General features: G+C 39.2%; 1 protein-coding gene across 3 annotated transcripts in view; it reads right to left on the bottom strand.

The window, feature by feature from the left end:
• Nucleotides 1–21085, bottom strand: part of SAMD12 (sterile alpha motif domain containing 12) — a 431264-nt gene that overhangs the window by 390059 nt on the left and 20120 nt on the right. The window lies entirely within an intron of this gene.

Consider the following 21085-nt stretch of genomic DNA (forward strand, 5'->3'; position numbering starts at 1 on the left):
CAATTCCAAGTTGTTGACTTTCAGCAACTTACAAATCCAAATGTTACAGATGAGAATACCAAATCAGGCAACGTTGTTACTGCTTCCCACACACACAATCATGCAATTATTTCAACCCTGCAGTTTAGTTTATATCTCTACCTCCATCTGAAAAGTGCTCACCCTCTCTTCTTCTGGACCTTATTTATTATTTAGGCATCCACTCAAGTCCACTCTCTTGCATTCATTCAAGCAATATTTCTTAAGCACTTACTATGTGCCATCCCTGGGTTAGATCCTGGAAACATGGATTTACATATGACAGATGTTACCTTCAAAGAACTCACAATGTAATAAAGGAGGCAAACAAAAGGACTGGTGATTTTCACTCAGAACTGTCACTTCTACACGGCAAAGAAAAAAAAGCCAGAGTGGAGGGCTCAAGGGCATCAAGCCCAGTGGCTTCCAGTTTTTTGCATCTTACTCTCTCCATGCCCTGTAACATAGATATTCCACAAATAAAACCTAAAGCTGATTTTCTGGGGATATTTATTCATCTAACAAACGCTTACTGAGCTCCCCTATGTACCCTGTATTATCAAATAAATAGCAATGAATGTTGTAAGATCCACGCATTCCACTACATGAACCACCATGTACGTCTGTGTGCAGATGGCAGGTATGTGTGTTTTGACTTCTCTGGTAGTAAATTATTTCATTTCCCTGTTACCCCAACTCTTCAAATTCAGGTAAACTCCTATCCTCATCCCCTTTCCTTTATTCACAGAGAAGTTAAGGCCAGATACTTAATACTCCCATCTTCCCCAGGTCTCCACTTCATCAATAATCTTTTACCCAACGTCTTTAGGCTTTCCCCTTTCTCAGCATTCTTCCCCTCCAGCCAGCTTCCGTGACTCAAAAAGTCCAACTCTCTATTCGGCACTCCATTTAGGCCATAGTTTCCTCTTTGCCTCATCTTTGCCAGGATTCTGATGAGTACTTTAGACCTGAGGGATGAGGCAGGCTTCCCAAAAGAAGTGAGGTGTTTTCCTCCCACTGTCCACTCCCTCCTTAATAGATATCATCTATTCCTATGTTCCCAGTCAACATTCTGGTGACTCCCAAATATTAACTGCAGCCTAGACAGACCTTTCTTATGAATGTCAGACAAGTAAAACTGCAGCAGAAACAATCTGCCTGTTCCAGTCTTCGCAAGTTACACAGAAACTGATGAGACATCCTTAACATCACTCTATGATCCATCACTTTCCTTTCATCTATCAGCAAATCCAACAGCTCTACATCTAACATACTGCTCAAATATTGAATGATATTTCTTTAAAAAAACAAACTGATTGCACAAAGGTCCAAATGCACGTGATCTTATTTCTACCACTTTATGTGGACATTATTTATGAATTTCTCTTCTCCTAGTCTCTAAGCTTCCTATTTAGTGGTACACTCTGGGCACTTAACATGTATTAGTTCATACCTCCCTTTTGGGCTTTGTTCTGAATCTCAAATGATCTTCATGAAAAACTCTGAGACATAACTATGTTCATTTCACAGATAAGGAAAATGAGGCTCAAAGGGGTTAGGTTCACAAAAGGGCATATTATACTGGTGTGTACAAAAAAGTCACAAACATCATGGCCCATTTAGTATACACGATTTCATATTACACATGGAAAAATCCAAACTGGATTAAATGGTATGGAAAATTATTAGCTGACAGAACAAGAAGTCCAGTGATGGCACAAGTTCAGAATTAGCTGATTTGCATCTCGGTAGTTTCATCAAGCACTGTGCTTTTTTTTTTCTTTCTCCATTCTATTATCCATAGCACCGACTTTATCCTGAACCTGGGTCCCTTTGTAGCATCTAGACTACAAGCTTTAGTTTTCATCTTGAAGCAGAAAGGGCTTGGTTGACTATGGCTTTTTCTCCCAAACCTCCTTCAAATTTTATTCTCTTTTCTCATTGGCCAGGAGTGAATTACATGCCTATTACTGAACTAACATGCTGGCAGTGGAAATAGGATTACCCTTAAACCAACTGACCAGCTCAGGTCAATTCCCCAAACCACACTGCTGCTATTCAACAGGGCTGTAGCAGAATGGATGCTGGGAAACCAACAACAATGCCCACTTTAGGCAGTGCTGGAAAGAGAACTTAGTAGCCAAAGCCTCTGAGAGCTTGAAGCTAATTACTGTTATTATCAATCAGCTTCTCCATCTCCAAAGACTAGCCTACTTACAATGAATATTCAATTAAATACATCAAAGTTGTGATTATTTTTAAAAGATGTGCTTGTGTAGGGAGATGGGGGATTGGCATGGGATGGATTCAGACATTAATGAAGAAAAGAAAAATGTGTAGCTTTGATCTTTCTGTCTAGCTTTATCCTCTGCTGCTTCCTACCTTGAAATTCATGACCTAGGAATACCACTGAACTGCTGGTAGACCTCCTATTCTCTTCCCCTATCACCTCCCCACCAAATTTGACTCTTATACTTCCTTCACCTCTGATCACGGTGGTCCCACCACCTAGAAATGCTGGTCCTACTCCAACCTAATCCTATCTCCTGCTCTTTGGGAGGCTAACTCCTATTCACCTCATGTCAGCTCAGACCTCTTCTTCAGAAAGCCTTTTAGGAGTCTCTGGCTACCACAGCAAGAAACCATTCCCTATGCTCCCTCATGCACAGTCCCCTGGTGCTTCATTTTCCTCACAGTACTAAGAATGTCCATGTAATTGATCTGTCTGCCTTGCCCAGCACAACTGTAAGCTCCTGGAGGGCAAGTACCATCTGTTTTTCATCTCCATGACTTCCATTCCTGAGTCCAGGACCTGGCACATAAGAGACATTAAGGAAACACTTGTTCAGCTGCAGAATGAACCAGCAATTCCCTTCCTTTACGCAATCATGCCTTAAATCAGAAGAAAGCTTTTCTCTGCTAATAAATACTTGGCATTCGAAATGTAAGGTATCTATAAACAGGAGGCAGAATACAGTTTTTTGACTTTCCACACACGTAGGCTTATTTTTCACACAAATATTTTAATCCTCCATAGCTGTTCCTTCCTCCACTGCAAACTCCCCAGTAGTTGATTTAGGTTTTTGTTCTTAGAATTATTTATTTAAAACCATTTTTGATAGACTTTGCTTTGTTTTCCCTGAAATTTCATGTCCCTAATATTTACAAATCAAACAACTCTCCAGTGGCCTCTTACAATGCATGACCTCCATCTCTTTGCTTGTGTCAAAGGTATCCCCTTTTGATTTCTCTTTTTTGTGTTCATCACTGCCCTTTCTTGTTTTCCCTAAAGTTATTTACTTAATTTAATGGGATTGGCAGCTCACTGGTCGGCTTCGAGACCCTCTTCTCGTTTCCCTAGTCTTCACCACCACTCCTGTGCCTGACGGATTCCTAGTCATTGAACGGACACCGCAGGCAGCTTGTGGTCTTTATGGGAAGTGCTGCTGCTGTCACTTTTACTTAATTTGAATGTCATTAATATTGAATTCTTCAAAATGAAGACTTAAAAACCAAAATGAATTTCACAAACATTGGTCTTAAAAAAATTCAAGAGAGAAATGTTTCACTGCAAATGCACATATTTTAGCATTGTTTTGAAATGCCCTTTTGAAGGCACCATGTTTTTTTCATGTGTAAAAACCTACTTCCCCAGAAAATTGAAAACCAGGTGCATTGCTGGTGGGAATGTCAAGTGATACACCCCCTGTGGAAAACAGTATGGTGGTTCCTCAAAAAATTAAACACAGAATTGTCATTTAATCCAGCAATTCAACTTGTAGGTATACACACACACACACACACACACACACACACACACACACACACAAACTGAAAGCAGGAACTCAAGATATTTGTATGCTCATGTACATAGCAGCATTATTCATAAGAGTCAAACAGGCATAAACCAAATGCCTGTGGATGCATGAATGGATAAACACAATGTGATACATATAATGAAATATTTTGCACCTATAAAAGGAATGACATTCTCATCCATGCTACAACATGCATGAACCTTGAAGACATTATGCTAAAGTGAAATATGCCAGACAAAAATGGACAACTATTGGACGATTCACTTATATGAGTTAGTCAAATCTACAGAGAAAGAAAATAGAACAATGGCTACACACGGGCTGTGGGAGAGAGAATGGGAAGTTATTGGTAAGTTATGGGTATAGTGTTTCACTTTGGGATGATGAAAACTCTCTGGAGATGGATGGTGATGATGGTTATACAATAATGTGAATGTGCCTAATGCCACTGAACCATATAATTAAAGATGATTAAAATGATGAATTTAATGTATATTTTGTCACAATAAAAAAATAAAAACTTAAAAACCCCACTCCCTCTCATTTCAACTTCCCTAATACCTCCATAAATGGAAAGAGAGGTTCCAAAGATATTTTTATTCAAAGGTTTGAGAGTTTATTTATGAATAATATCATCGTGATTTTCAGCTAGAATGTTATTTTATTTTTTAATAAAATGGTAAAAATTATAGCTCAAAAGTATGAGGTTACTTCAGAATTTTCCTGGGAAGCAAATGTTCTCCAAAACAGGTCTTGTTCTAATCAGCAGAAGCAGGGCTTGGATTGCTGATTGCTGGAAATGAGCCTGGGCTCTCCAAGGCTTAGTGGCTGAGGAATGCCATTCTCATGTGATTTAGGTGACAGTAACAGGCTATCTGGAATGAAGTGCCAGGCCTTGTTTTCTCTGCTCACAGTGATGCTAGAAGAGTTGAGGGGTGCATTGGCATCTGCTGTCATTCCCAAGAACAAGTGCATCTTAGTCTCCAGGAAGCCACCCAACTTCCAGTTCTTCCAATCTCCACCCACACCACTCTCTGTCATGAAACAAGGGATGGAGACTTATTAAATTTTAATGTTCCTCTATTCTGAGTTTTGCCTTGAATAGAGACACTGTGAAAACACTCCCAGTTGCCCCTCAGAATGAGCTGGCTCCCCAACCAAGGAACCCCCACGTAGAAACTGCTAGCAGTGCCCTGAAATGTGTTGTGCTTCTCTACCTTGACACAACTGACCTTTTACATCATATGCTCTTCCTTTCCCTTATTTGCATAGATAACTGCTTCAGGAAATATTAATGTTCTCTTTTTTCTACTGTAAAGCTTTAACTAATCTTGCACCCAGTATATCCTCTTAAGCAATAAAGACACTTCCCCTCTTTTTCTTTCTTTTTTTTGAGACAGTGTTTTGCTCTGTTGCCCAGGCTGGAGTGCAGTGGTGTGATCATGGCTCACTGCAGTCTCAACCTCGCAGGCTCAAGTGTTCCTTCCACCTCAGCCACCCAAGTAGCTGGGACTACAGGTGTGCACCACCACACCCAGCTAATTTTTGTATTATTTGTAGAGGCAAGGTTCTGCCATGTTGCCCAGGCTGGTCTTAGACTCCTGGGCTCAAGCGACCTGCCCACCTCGACCTCCCAAATTCCTGGGAACACAAGCGTCAGCTACAATGCCCAGCCCACCTCTTTTTCTTATATGATCTGTATGTGTGTGTACGTACCAAGCGTTGCAAATATTTATTGACAGGTCTGCTAAATCTATGACTAGGAGTCCCCAGAAGAAGTGACTACTTCTTGTTGAGCTTTACAAATGTAGTGTGTAGCCACATAACTACCTTACAGTAGGTGCTCAATCATTGTTTATAGACTGAGCATAGATATGATGGAAAGATACTGATTGAATCCTACTCGCTGCCATTCGGTACTGATGCATAACATATATTTTTCAAAAAAGCAAATAAAAGTTGCTTCCAATCTAATTGTGTAATTCACCAAAAATGTTGAATCACAAAACCATAAAGCTATCCTGAAACTACTGATTTATTTGACTGCCATCTGCAAAGCAGGGACTATCTTATTCATCTTTGCACCTGCAAAACCTAAACAGTTGTACATACTCAACCCTCAATAAATGTTGCTAAATGAATCAGTGACCTTAAAAACAAATATACTCCGACCCCCACCATTAGTTATTAGAATTGAGATAGGTTATTTCAAATTTCATGTTTATGTCTTGCTTCTAGCTAAAGTTCCTGAAGGAGATGGTCCTTCTTTAACACTTCCCTAATATAATATACACATAACACTCTCCAATATGTTTAATTCATTATATTAATTATTATAGGTGCTTCATTTATTGTATTCTGGATTCGAATTCAGCAGAGACTACCCTCCAGAAGTAATGTGAACATCACAAAAAGTCTGTAACTCTTTGTAGCAGACACTTCTGATGGGCTACACATTCTCAACACTCTCATTTTTGCCACCTACTGAAGTATGGCTACAAAGCCAAATAGCAAATTTCACAGCTTCTCTTGCAGCTACAAGTGAGGGTGATGACAGATTCCTCCCTAGGGCACATAAGCAGAAGTTTGATGGGAAACAAACAGTTCTGGAACTGACAAAAGAGGAAAGATCTTAACATCACTCTTCCCCTTTGTCTCTGCCTTAAAGGCATATGAGATATCTAGAACTGCTACAGAACATGCTGTGACCACAGGGCTACAAAGATGAAAAAAAGTCAAGAGAATAATAGTCACATTGGCTCTGACATCACTGGGCTACTCGAACTTTGTTCTTCATTATTCTCCTCTGGACTTGAGAGTCTGTGAGAAAAGTAATTCTCTGCTTATTAAGCCATGGTTAGTCGTGTCTTCTACAACTTTCAGATGAACCACTGCAAAATGACACGTTTCCATTTTAACCAATAACATAGGATTGTTTAGCTCTTCTTTTTAAAAGAGAAAACAGAAATCCTAGCAAAATGTTCTGGTCTGGGTTTCACAGCTCCTATTATGACTTAGAAAGCTGAATAAGTATAGTATGAATAATAGATATACCTTAGGAATATACCTTAGGAATACATGTTGTTATCAGTAAACACTGACATCAGAGGTAATCAATCCAGATGACACTCTGAAGACCTGAGGATGAAACTTTCTTGCTTAGCTGGGGTCCTAAGGTACCCAGAAAAGTGCCCAGATCATTCATGAAAACTTTTGCATCAATGAATGGGGATGGGAATGTGTTCCTGTGTATCTGGTCATTAATGTGTTGACATAAAAATACAACAACTGTACCAGAAAGTATGTCTCAGGAACACAGGCTTGGTTTAGCTAATAGAAAGGGAGCACGACATCTCCTTGGGCAAAGGAAACTGCCCAGCAGATAACTTCTAGGACAGGGGTCAGCAAACTATGGCCCATTGACCAAATCCATCCTGCTGTTTGTTTTCATGTGGTTTGTGACCCCAAAATAGTTTTTGCATTTTAAAGTGATTGGAAAAAAACATTTTATGACACATGGGAATTACATGAAATTCAAAGTTCAACGTCCATAAACTTTTACTGGAAAATAATAAATGAGGCATGCTCATTTATCTATATAGTGTTCATGTCTGCTTTTGTGCTACAATGGCAGCAGTGAGTAACTGTGACACAGACCACGTGCCCTGCAAAGACTGAAATATTTACTGGCTGGCTCTTTGCAGAAAAAGTTTGCTGGCCCTTGTTCTAGGGTAGAGTATAACCATAACCTGAAGGGCACTGGGACCTGATATCCACAGCCTCCTTTACTCTAGCAACATCAAGAAAGAACTTATGGGTCTTTGCAGGACTAGCCTCTGACTTATTCTGTACTTCCCCACTCCCAGGTAATTTAAATGAGCTAAATTATGCTAAATTTTATCACTTGGGTCAGGCAATGAGGAGACAGAACATGATTTCCAAATTTCTCCTTGGTCAGCTAAATGTGATATTACATATACTTGCTGAAGCTTAAAATTTCTATAGAGGTCTTTTTCCCACTGTCAAAAACAGGGGTAAAATATAAATGTCCAGAAGGGTAATTCAGCAGCATTAAAAGCTGAACATGTCCACCCCCAGCAAGTCTAAGTGGCCAATAATAGATGGCTCCCCTATTCCATGCAAGAAGAGACTGGAAAAAATGAAGTTATTACATCAATGAGAAAGACAGGGGAAGAAACTAAATGGAAACTGAAAGACTGAACCCACAAAACTCATGCTATTGTCCTCACAAATCTGCCCACAGTAGCCTGACAATGATGATGTGGCTGCCCAAGCTGGACCTACATGACTGTTCAGCACAGCCAGACGTTCAAACCACATGCAGCAGTGTAAGGACATGGTCTTCTCTGGGCCCCATGATGCTCACTCACTCTGGTTTACTTGTCTACAGAAACAATTTCATCTTTGTAAAAACAGTTCGCTATAATGGAATCTAGTTTTCCAAAGACTACTTAAGTTTAATCACCACATCAAATATTCACTTGTCCTACACTTGATATCTAGACAACCTAAAACAATGGAAATTAAAATAATGCTTAACTTAGGTATTGCAGAATCAGTAAAGTGGGGACAGACTTTAGAAGACGTCCAAGGCATGAATATTAACTCTTCTCATTCACGAGGAGAATACAAGGGCAGACACATGCAGAGGTTCTATGATGCTTTAGACAAGGGATTCAGGTATCACTTTGAGAGACTGATAAGTGGTCTACACTGGTGACTTTAAAAATATTTTTAACTATGATACTACAGAAAGAGATTTCACATTGTGAATCCATGACCAATCATCTTTATGTATATGAATTGAACCACGTTTTTATGAAATATTACTTTCCTTTACTACATATCATCTACTCTTTATTTTTTTAAATAAAGTAGTTCCTCTTGCATCCTTCAGGGAAGAAGAAATAGACATACTTTTCTCCATTCATCCTACTTAGTAAAGTTAAAAATGATGGACATTATATATGAGACAAACATAAGACAACTGAATGGTAAAGAGAAGGGAGACCATCTAAAGACCTCAAAGGACCTTGAATAATCTGGTGGTGAGTTCTTTCAGCTTCCTTTTGCCTCGTATATCCCAGACTTAGAACTAAGAAGCCTGCAACTTGGGAACAGCTATGGGCACAGAAAAAAAATAATATACAACAAGAGCTTGCTCTCTGTAACCAAAGGACCAGGAAAGAGACAGCCTAGCAAGGTAGGAAACATGTAGATAATAACTGCTGTACTCAAACATTACAGAAAAGAAATGTGACCCAACCACCACATCAGTAAAGGCTGATTGTAAACCCTAGACTCACACCCTCACCAGGCTGCACTTAGGTATCCCAATACTCCCAGGAGAATGCCATAGAAGGCCAAGTAGGGAGTCCAGGTTTTCATCTCTGTCAATTGGTAAAGAGGGTACCTCCTCATCTCCAAAATGTCAGCTGAGATGATATGGCAAGGCTGGATTTTCACCTCTACCAGTTTATCAGAGGTAAGCCTTCCTTCCTGCGATTGTGTCAGAGGAAGTCTGGTAGACAGGACTTTCACTATTACCCAGCCATAAGGAAGAAGTCCTACCTTTCAGGTATCAACTGAGATTGAGCGGGGAACCTGGATTTATAACTCTATCTGGCAGTAAGTAAGTGGTATCTCCTCTTTTCCCTGGCCAGACTGGCATTTTAAAAAGCTAGCTGAAATAAAAGGTTTAAATAAAATCTAGAGTCTCATAACACAACATGTAAGTATCCAGGTTTCAATAGAAAATCACTCATAACCAGGAAGATACCAAACTGAAAGACAAAAGACAATCCATAGACACCAACATCCAGATGAGAGAGACATCAGAACTATCTGAGAAAAATTTTAAAGCAGCTATACTAAAAATGCTTCACTAAGCAATTACACTTGACACAAATGGAAAAAATAAGCTTTTCCAAGAACTAAAGTCTCTGCAGAGAAATAGAAGACATGAAGAATAACCAAATGGAAATGTTATAACTGAAATATATAATAAACAAAATAAAAAGCTCAGGTGGATAGGCTCAAGAGCAGAATGGAGGAAACAAAGGATAATTGGAAAGGGTAGAGGGCACTTGGAGAACAGAAATGTTCTCCATCTTGCTTTTGGTTACATGATACAAGCATCAAAACTCATCGAACTTAACACTTAAAATATGTACTTTTATGGTAAATAAATTAATCTCAAAAATATAACAAAACAGAATTAAATACAAGCACTAAATATATTTTATTTTTCAAAAGAGTTTATAAATGACTTTTGACTTACATGTTTTCATTCCTAACTCTATTCTCGGCCAACACATATTAATTGAAATCCAAGCTCTACCATTTTCTTACAATATATTTTCAAGCATGGGCAAGTTATATCATCTCTTTTCTGTAAAATGGCAATACTAATATTAGCTATTTTTTACACTCACATTATTATTGTGTTGATAAAGAGAAATAACACATATAAAATTCTTGACACCTACCATGTGTTCAATGAACATAAATCCTCCACTTTTACCCATTGCCCTCCTCCATCACAGTAGACAAATATTACATGCTAACAATTTTAATAACAGTTAAATAAACGAAATAGTACCATGCACTTTTAAAGGATAAATACAGTATAGACATAAAAAGTGCAACCTACCTGGAAAAAACAAACTAAAGTATAATTCAGTAGGAAGACAAGAAGGAAAAAAGAACAGCTTTTCAAATACATAAAAAAAAACCTGGGAGCAAATTGGGAAATGAGGTTAAAAATAAGAAATAAAAGCAAATATCTCCACCTTATAACAGTTTCCACTGACAAGCTGACTGCATTCTCTGTGAAACCAAGCTAATGAAAAAAAAGGTGACCCTAATCATTTAGGAAGTCTTCACATATGACAATTGGGTATTTTGGGAGGGAAGAAGGAAAAAGTATAGAATTAACATATTCAAAGGACTTTTAATCCTCTAACATGAAGGTGGTGATACCTATTAAAAAAAGGGGAAGACTAAGAGATGCTAAGCAACATGTTTAAGGCCACCATAAAAATGGCAAATAGAAGGCTGGGTGCAGTGGCTCATGCCTATAATCACAGCACTTTGGGAGGCCGAGGTAGGTGGATCACCTGAGGTCGGGAGTTCGAGACCAGCCTGACCAACATGGAGAAACCCTGTCTCTACTAAAAATACAAAATTAGCTGGGCGTGGTGGTGCATGCCTGTAATCTGAGCTACTTGGGAGGCTGAGGCAGGAGAATCACTTGAACCCGGGAGGCAGAGGTTGTGGAGAGCCAAGATGGCAAAAAAAAGAAAGGCAAATAGAGAAAAAAAAATGGCAAAGGGGAAATGAAATGAAATTCAGACTGATACCACATAGTTCCCATGTTACTCTGGGGAATAAGATTTTTTTTTCCTCTGCATTTTAATTATTGTTTAGTAGGTAAATCATGGGCTTTGGAGTCAAATCTGGCTGTCCCCACTGACTAGCTGTATGGCCTTCGTCAAGTTACTTCCCTTTAGGTTAGTGTTGTTTTACCTATAAAATTAGAATAATCATAACTTCTTTATAAGATTTTAGAATAATTAAAGCATATTTAAGTGTTGTCAATACACAGAAAGTGGTACATAGAAAGTGCTCAGCAAACGGTAACCACTGCGGTAATTATTACTTCCTTTACTGTTATTAATATTATTTTAATGATATTGATTTCTTCAAAAGTCAGATATCTAGATCATTTGTACATACATCTGCATATACTTGTACACACAGCTCCACTAACAGAAACAGGTGATTAGTATTGTTAGGGAAGGTAGAAGGTTACAAAGGTCAGACACAGGCTTCAGGGAAGAAAAAGATAAACTTAAAATTCTCTTGAAGGTTCTGTTCTGGAAATAAAAACAAAAAAGAATATTCCAGGCAGAAACAGAAGTATCTATCAAACCACAGAAATATGTAAAAGCCATGAGAGGTTCTGGTTTGACTTAATGAACATGAGCATTTCTCTTCTCAGGGAGGGTGGGGCAAGATAATATTAGCAGGCAATTTTGTTTGCTTACTCTGTCTATTCATAGTAACATTCAGACTAAAGGAACATTCAGGTTTAACAAACTCCATCCCTTGTTGCACTTGATCTTCACAAATGTCTATATATGCATGTGTATATGTGCATATAACATATATATATATTTTTGTAATCAAAAATCACATTCTCTAAAATGAGAGATATAATGATGAAGGAAATGGACAGAGCTTAATTCATGAATTGAGAATTAACACTTTAAAAACTTGTGGTGGTCCAAAGGCTAAAAGTAGTTCAAAGTTCAATGGAGCCATTGATAAGTATACGAGTTGCTAAAGACTCCTTAAAAAAAAACAAGTTCCTTTTCAAATATCTCGAATTTACCAAGAAAACTGACAAGATGCCATCAAAGGTGGTATTACTAATAACAGCTCAATACTTCTGAATGTACCTTGGTCCATCTTTTGAAATTACACTGTCCAATACAGGAGCCAGTGGTCACTATTTTAAATTATGTTTTTTTAATTTAAAATTTAGTTCCTCAGTTGCACTAGCCACATTTCTATAGCCACATATGGCTGTGTACAGCATAACGGATAGTGCAGATTGTTAAATATTTCGATTATCACATAAAGTCCTATTGAATAGTGCAAGTTTGAAAAATTATCAGTGTCCTTTAACATTGGGAGAACCCAATGTTAAAGTCAATGTGTTTTTTTCTGTAAATGTTAGTTTTAAAAAGAACAGAGAAAAGTAGAATTTGAGGTCAGAAATTACATCGGAAAATTATTTTCTTTTCTATAGTTGTGTAATTGTTTGTAATGATCTAAGTAACCACATCTACACTTCCAGAATTACAAAAAAATAAACATAATGCCACTATTCTAAAAATGTAGTTCTTTAATAAACAGCCTTCATAACCTGTCTACTGTTCTGACGTTCATACACATTCTAGACAGTTTTATAAAAGCGACTTCCTATTTAGTTATTTTAGACAACCGTCAGATCTTTGAATAATCTGTCCCCCAAACTGATTGCTTCTATGTCACAAATCACAGTTATTTTCTTGTTATAAGTTTTTAGAGACCCCAGATTATCTCTGAGGGAGAAAGAGATGAATAGGGATTCAGAGATAAATCAGCTCTGGTAAAGCTCACAGTTTACTAAAATAGTGGCTCCCAAATGTCTTCCTAAAGAGGAGATAAATATGTGAGGAAGCTCTCGGTGGTCCTCAGCAAAATGAAGAAAAAAAACAGCTCTGTAAGCTTTCCATTGGCCAAATGTTTTCAGTGTGAAGGTCTGTTCTTTATTATTCTACTGTCTTGTCTGCATTTTTTGGTGTTAACCCCATTTTATGAAATTAGATAAGATACATTAAGTGTGTACGTATCTGTGCACATGAGTTTTAATGTTAGCAAAAGAAAAAAAACCTATAGAAACTCTGTGTCCCCTATTTTGAAAACTATGAAAGCTAAAGGTTTGAGTACTTCTATGCAACTGACCAAAAAATAGGCTAGCCAATAGTTACGTTGTAGATGATATGGTGGTAAGGGAAGGTGGAAATAAAAGCTGTGGAGAAAGTAATAATAAGAGGCTGCAAAATTGAAAAAGGAAACGTTTACCGCCAAGCCAAGAAAATCAGGAAAGACTACGAGAAAAAAATGATACAGGACCCATTACAATGAGTGCATGGAGCCTTGGGTATTAGAATAAGACATCTGAATTTTTTTTTTTTCACTAAGCAAGTGGAAAGCCAATAAATGTTTAAAGTAGGGAGAAACTTAGCCCATGTGGTTTCAGTAATACAAATGAATAAACACAGGCTGGCAATATTCCTGTGTTGATATACAAGCATCCTTCGCGATGCAATTTGTCTCATTAAAACCTTCTCTCCTATTCCAACATATACCTGTATTCCTTAATCTCCTAAAGTGTTTATCTGCACTACTCAGGGCAGTGTATTTCCACTTTTTCAAGTCACTACCATAAAGTTAGACATTCCCTAAATAATGTCGTTGTTCATCAACACCATTACCTACATCCCTTTAGATACCGGGGCCATCAGAGAAGATACATAATGACTGCTGGTTCAAATCAACACATATCCCATATCCCTCATGTTCCCACCTATGCATCCTACAGCCCAGCACTGGTGGATGTGCATCCTATGGACGTCTTAATCACATACATGCACATTGCTCTAAGAAACAAGTGAAGAAACAAAACATCAAGCAAATGGCAGACAGTGTGACTGCATATTTAGGGAAGGATTTATATTCCTACTTAGCTTTTCAAATCAGACAATGCTTCTAAAATATTTTACCAGTATTCTCATTGGTCTAGATCTCATTGGCTGGTATATTTAAAAAACAAACAAAAAAGGCTAAAGAATCCACTCGGAAAGATTAGCAATTCATTTTATGGTGGTGTAAGTTATTTCTAAAGATGCTTCCAGTCAGTTCTCAATATGACAGCCATTAAAACATTGTAAACACCAACTGTTATAATCTAAGTCTCTCCTTAAGATTAGGGAGAAGGGAAAAAAAATCAAGTACACAAAGCTCAGACCAGAGAAAGTCTATCAATCCAAGCATTTGCCTCCTTGGCTACTGCTGATAGCAAAAGCCATAAGGAAGACAGCAGCACTCTAAGTTCATGTTTCCAAACCTCAGCTGAGTTCTTCTGCTTTGCTCTTTTTTCTTCACCCAGCCCACTGGCTCTCTCCCATGAGTCAATTAACATGCTCGAATCTTGCCCTATATAATAATCTCTCCACTCGACTATTAATTATTTTAAAACTCCTCCCTCTTTTCCTCCTTCCCCACAGTAAGATTGTCAGAAGTACATTATTTTTTTACAGTACAGACAGACTTCTATGGGCACTATTTTAAGAATTTTACATTAGTGTTTGATAAATATTCACTCCCCTCCCCTTATGGCAGAGTGTCTGTCCCTATACAATGACTTTGGCTTTGGCCATGTGAATTTGGTCAATGGATATAAGTGGACAAGATGTGAGCAGGGGAGTTAAACATGCTTAAGTGGTTTGATTCAGGCCCTTACGTACTTGTGATAACCAGAGGAAGAGCATACCCAGGATTGTCGTTGAACAGCCGCTCTGTAAACCTGGATCCCAGAATAAGACACACACTTTGTTTACACAGCAGACCCCAGCCAGAAGCCTGGAGTCAAGCTGTGCCCACCTGAAGACTATGAATGAGAAAATACATCTGTCCTTGTTTGCTGCTCAGATTCCACACAACAGCCAATACACCTGCCAGGAATATTTAAATTCTAGGAACTAGACGCATTAGGGTCCCATTTTATAGATGAAAAGACTGAGACAAGGAGGCTGAAGTAATTTGTCAACTCACATGCTGCAAGTAGCAGAGGCAGGATCTGAAACATCTGAAACAAGCAGTCCAGCCACATGTGTACCGGTAAGCACTCCATCCTTCCATTCTCAAGAACCCTATCCACCTGCTATATCTAATGCCCACCTCCTACCCAGGTCTCAATCCATTATAATCTGGCTCTTCCACCTGTTGCTGATTCTACCAATGACCCCTTAATACTAACTTTGGAGGAAGCGCCAGCCTTTGGCCTGGCAACTCAACTACTTTAGGCATTGTTAATCACTGGCAAACTCCATGCTCTCCCTCCCTTGGCATCTGGCACTTTACGTTTCTAGGTTGTCTTCTTCCTGCTCCATCTATTACCTTCCAGATCTCTCTTTCCCTCCTGAATTACCTTTGGTTTGCCAGGAACTTTGCTGGACACTGAAGAGTAATTAGTGAGTAAATCAGATGTGGTCCATGCCTATGAAAACTAAGAAACTAGCAGAGAAGACAGATATCACACAAATAGAAGGGTTTCAGGTACTCCAAATTGTAAAACTGCACACAGAGCATTGACAGGCTTGTGTGTGGTGAGGAGAGTGTTTGGGAGACAGGAAACCCCCACCTAGTATAGGGGTCTAGAAAAGCTTTACTGAGAGTGTGCAGGAATCCACGGGGCAAAGAGGCAGCTAGGTGGATGGAATCACATGTGCAAAGCTGGAGGGACGGTGATACACTGAAGCCCTCACCATGCATGGGGCACAGAGGGTGTGGGAAGGTAGTACTAGGCAAGGCTGGAGAGGGTGGCAGGCTCCAGATCTGTAGGAGCCTACAGGCCACAGAAGGATTTTCCTCTTTATCCTAAGGCCAACGGGGGTCCCTTAGGGCTCAGCTTCTAGAAGTCTTCCTGTCCTGTCAGCTGCTGTTTGGGGTCCCTTTGGATTCTTCAGGGCCCCATCAGACCATTGTAGAAGGATGTACTGTAGTGCAAAATATTCCTTGTGCATTTGCCACACCACCAGTGCTGACTCCCCCTCACCCCCATGGTTGCTTTAATTCAGGCTAAAGACAATAGTGACGAAACTCTGGTAATGTCAGTGAGGATTTAGAGAAATAGATGTTTGAATTGATGGGTCTTGCCCCTTCAAACACATGACCTAGACATTTCAGAGACAGGATGAGAGAAAAGCATCCCAAGCTAGGGATGCAATCCACAATAGCCATGCCTATCAGAGCAAATCCTGAAGTCTCGCCCTGCAGGCAGCAGAACTGAATCTGGGAAGCAGCTGGTGCGAGAGGAGTTGGCTCTGCCAACTGATACTAAAATAAACCAGAGAGTACCAGGCATTTCACCAGCCATAAGCCCTATGCCCTCATTTGCATGGCTGACTCCTTGTCACTCAAGCCTCCACCTAACCATCATCATCTCAGTGAGGATATTTAAGTTGCTTCCCGGGCAAAGAGCACTACATCTTTCTGTTTTGATTCTCTACATGGCAGTTGGTACTCTGTTATTTAATGGCATATGTGTTTGTTTCCTGTCTATCTCCCCCAACAAAAATTGTAAGTCTTAAGAGCAGGGACCTTGCCAGTTTCATAATCCTCACACAATGGCTGGCACGTGGGCAGTATGCTGTACATAATTGTTGAATGAAGGAATAAATGAGAATAGGATGCCTCTTCTGTGTTATATATATTCTCCCATCCCTCTGTCTCTCATATTTGTTTCCTTCTGTAAGGCTTCTTTAGCTATTGCTAAAAGGTTCTTTAAGGTCCAATAAATGTATGCAAGGTCTGATATGCATGTGTATCTCTGCATTCTTCTGGTCAAAGGAAACCTAGTTTCATCCGAGAATCAAAGAAGCCACATTTGTTATGAACAGAATTATGTTTCTCCTGACCCCTAAAAATTCATATGCTGAAGGCTTAACCCCTAATGTCACCATATTTGGAGAGAGGGCCTTTAAAGGGCTATTTAAAGTTAATAAAGCTGTAAGGGTGGGGTCTTAATCCAATATGACTGATGTCCTTACAAGACGGGGAAGAGACACCAGAGTGTGCAAGCACAGAACAAAGGCCATCTCCAAGCCAAGTAGAAAGGTTTCAGAAGAAGCCAAACCTGCTGACACCTTGATCTTGGACTTCCAGCCTCCAGAAGTGTGAGAAATTCAGTTTCTGTTGTTCAAGCCACCCAGTCTGTGATATTTTGTTATGGCAGCTCTAGCAGACCAACACAATATCCCTGTAAAGTTAAGAACCACTGAAAAGAAACTACTTATTTATTTGAGCACCTAGGTTGGCTGTATACCTTACATAAATCACTTCATTTATTCCTCTCAACAATCCTTCTGGGTGAATAGGATTGTTCCCATTTCACAGATGAAGAAATTGAAGCTCAAAGAGATTAAGTTATTTACCCAAAGTCACTGAACCAGTCAATGAAGTCAGGACCTAAATCCAGTCAATAGTTAGTCTTGGCCACACACTAGAATCATCTGAAGAACGTATGCAATCACTCTTACCTGGCCAACCATGAGTAATCCTGAGTCAATTGATCCTCATAGAGCATCAGGTGATTATAATAGGCAGGCAGAATTAAGAACCACTGAGTAAGGCACTCACAATCCCCAAACCGTGCGATCTCTGTCTGAAACTGCCATCCATTCTTTACTAAGTCTGATTTCCTTGGACTAAAGTGTTAGCAAAGAAAAGGAGAAAGTACTTGGCGATTCTGCTTTACTTTTAATTACCCCAGGCAAGGCCCTATTGAGCACCCAGGAGGAATGAGGTATACACAGGGCTTCAACCACCTGGCCAACAGAAGCACCCACCTAATTCTATTTTGAACTCAAAATGGATGGCATGTACTTTGGAGTCTGGCATGGTGTGCACATCTTGCAGCAGAGATGCAACGTGTCCAGGTTTCCACTGCCAGAATACAGATACCTACAGTTAGGACCCCTCGTCCTCTCTGCACTACATGTTGCTCTTTTCTAAAATAAAGGAGACAAACTTAATGTGTGAACTTCCTTTTAGTTCTACCATTCTGAATTTAACATTCTCTCACGTGCTCAGAGAACCAAGTGACAACCATGTGCACATGAGAACGCAGTCAACAAGACCATGGCACGCAGACCCAAATATTCACTGCTGGCCTGCCCAGGTGCGGAGCGCTGCTGGTACCGCTTCTTTCAAAAGGCTCCCGCTCGTGGGGTGCTCAGTGAATACTGGTAGTTTTGTCCCAGTTCACTTCCAATCACCCCACTTTCACAACGATTCAATGTTCGCTTGGGGATAAAGTCTTTATGGTTCAGCTGGGATCTCCCCTCTAACTCTAGGGCTACAGTGTGGGAACTGGTCCTAAGTCAATCAGCACATGCTATTATCCCTGATCACATGACCTGGGCAGTCCAATCAGAGAGACCTTACTACTTGCATAGGAATTAGTGGGAAATAATTGTTCTCTCTCCCACCATATGTAAACCTGGAAAAACCTGAGGCAGGAACTGCTACAGCAATCTAGACCTCTCAAGATGAAAGTCTCCATGTGAGCAAAAGGGGAGCCAATAGAAGAAACGACAGCCCAGGCGACCCAATTAGAAACCCAGATCAAGACTTTCCTGAAACTAGATCTACTCGTAGATCTCTCAGGTATGGGAGGCAACAGATCGCCTCTTTTTACTTAGGCCTGGTAGAGTTGGATTGGGTTTTCTGAGACTTGCAATTCATATAGCATATGTCACGTGAAAGAAAATCTAGTCTCTCATAATTGTAAGGGTCTTTAGATGTCAGTGAAGTGTGCTGCTTTTCTAACCTTGTGTGTTAGGTAAGAAACTTGGACTTTATCCTGAGTGCAGCGGGGTGCCCCAAATAATTGAAGCAAGCAAAAATGTTGTTTCCAAATTTTTAAAAATGATACTGCCTCCATACACAATACATTTGAGAGGTTCAAAACTAGAGTAAAAAAAAAAAGCTACATTTAGAGTCTCTTGGGTTTTCCAAGTGAGAAGAAATGAAGGCCTAAATTAGGACAAAGGTAATGAGGATGAAAGAAGATAGGTTTTGGGATCACTTAGATCAGGGGTTGGCAAACTTTTTCTATAAAGGATTAGATGGTAAATATTTCAGGCTTTGCAGACCATTTTATTGGTGATGATATTGAGGAAAGGTGTCTTTGAGGTGGCAACTACTAATAGTCAGCAGTGCAAACAAGATCATAATTTCTAATTCTGGCATCACTAGTGACTCTGTTGCACTATATTCCCCTCTTCCATGCTTCTAGATGAAAAGATACTTCTCTCTCAGCCTTGAGACCACCATGTTACATGTAATAATAATTATACATGTAATAAATATTACTAGACATCAATAATGTGTCCTAGCACTTCTGAAGGACTATTTCCCATCTCAAGAGCCTTAAAGTCTTATCTTTGTTATGCACATTTCTCCCAAGCCATTTGTGCTTTTTTTTTAGATCTGATATTTTTTTAAGTGGTTGTGAAACATACATCACACTCCTTTGCTTTAAGGATTATTCACTTTTCTAATCTGAACAATATGTTATGTTAAAAGAGGATAGAGAATTTATTCAAGCCAAGAACTAAGGCATTCCTTATTCAGACTCATGACAAGAAAAGAATAAATCACAGCCATGCATTATCAGAACATAACCACAGTCAACTCCAATTGAAGACCAAAAAAATCCCACTAAAAGGCAAGCAAAATGCCTTATGACTGCTATGCAAAACCAAAAACCATACAAAAAGAAAAAGGCTAGAAGAAAATATGCCAAATACTAACAGTGGCTGTCTTTTGAAGGTGAATTCATGAAGATTTTTTTTCTATTTTCCAACGGGTATATATAATAAGCATGTAATTATAATTATCTTAAAATGGTTAATTTAAAATGTAGGGAAATGTTACTATATTGCATTTTTAAAAAAAAAATTCTTAAATTTCTAATTGTATCTTACTCTAGGATATTACCAGAATATATTAAATTAGGTTAAAATTACTTTAGGTTTACAAACAAACTATGCTTTTAGGTCTAAATATATGATATAGCTTAAAACAATAAATTATTTTTCTCTCCATGGCTAGACAGTGACTCTTCTTTGTTTAAATATTTCCAGACACCATACCCTCCTCATTATTATTCTATTTTCTAGTACAACTCCCTTTTATCCCACTCACTGACAAAAACTTAACGTGGCTGGCAGACTGAGTATCATAAGTTCAAACATCGTTACTCATTATCATCAGAAGAGAAATCGTAGAAATACTGTGGTCTTGCCCTCTTCCTGCTTCTTTTGGGGAAGGCTTACTCCACTGACCCCTCCCTAAGAATGGGGACCCAGATGTCAAAAGCAACATCACAGAGCAAATGGCCATGCCGGTAGCTGAGCCTGTTTAGTTTGGCAGTTGGCTCCTCTAAAAACCAGGTCAACATTAACAACCTCGTACCCCCATCCCTACTCCAAAGATGAAGAACTGATGGGTAGAAGCAGAGAGAAACAGAGGAAAGAAAGCTAATAGGGAAGGAAAGAGATAGCTCTGGAGAAGCCCTTAGGGACGTCTCTCCATTCTAAGTTTAAAAAGACCTATTCAGCAGAAAGGAACAGATGGGAAGGTCTCTGGGAAGCAGTCAGCAGACTGTGTGCTTAAATCAAGATCCAGAAGGCTGCAGTCTTCAAGCACAAGTACCCCTAGACTTCTTAAGCAGAATAGTTCTGTACCCCACAAAGTCTTTTTCCACTTGCTCCTATCAGGCCCACTTATGGTTGTTACCACTTCAATAGTACCTCCTAATTGCCAAATAGAAAAAAAAAAATATGCGCCCCAAGAAGTTCCATACACAGGAAACCTCTCTTTCAGGGCTG

This window comes from Gorilla gorilla, chromosome 7 (assembly GCF_029281585.2).
Source record: "Gorilla gorilla gorilla isolate KB3781 chromosome 7, NHGRI_mGorGor1-v2.1_pri, whole genome shotgun sequence".
NCBI classification, from domain to species: Eukaryota; Metazoa; Chordata; class Mammalia; order Primates; family Hominidae; genus Gorilla; species Gorilla gorilla.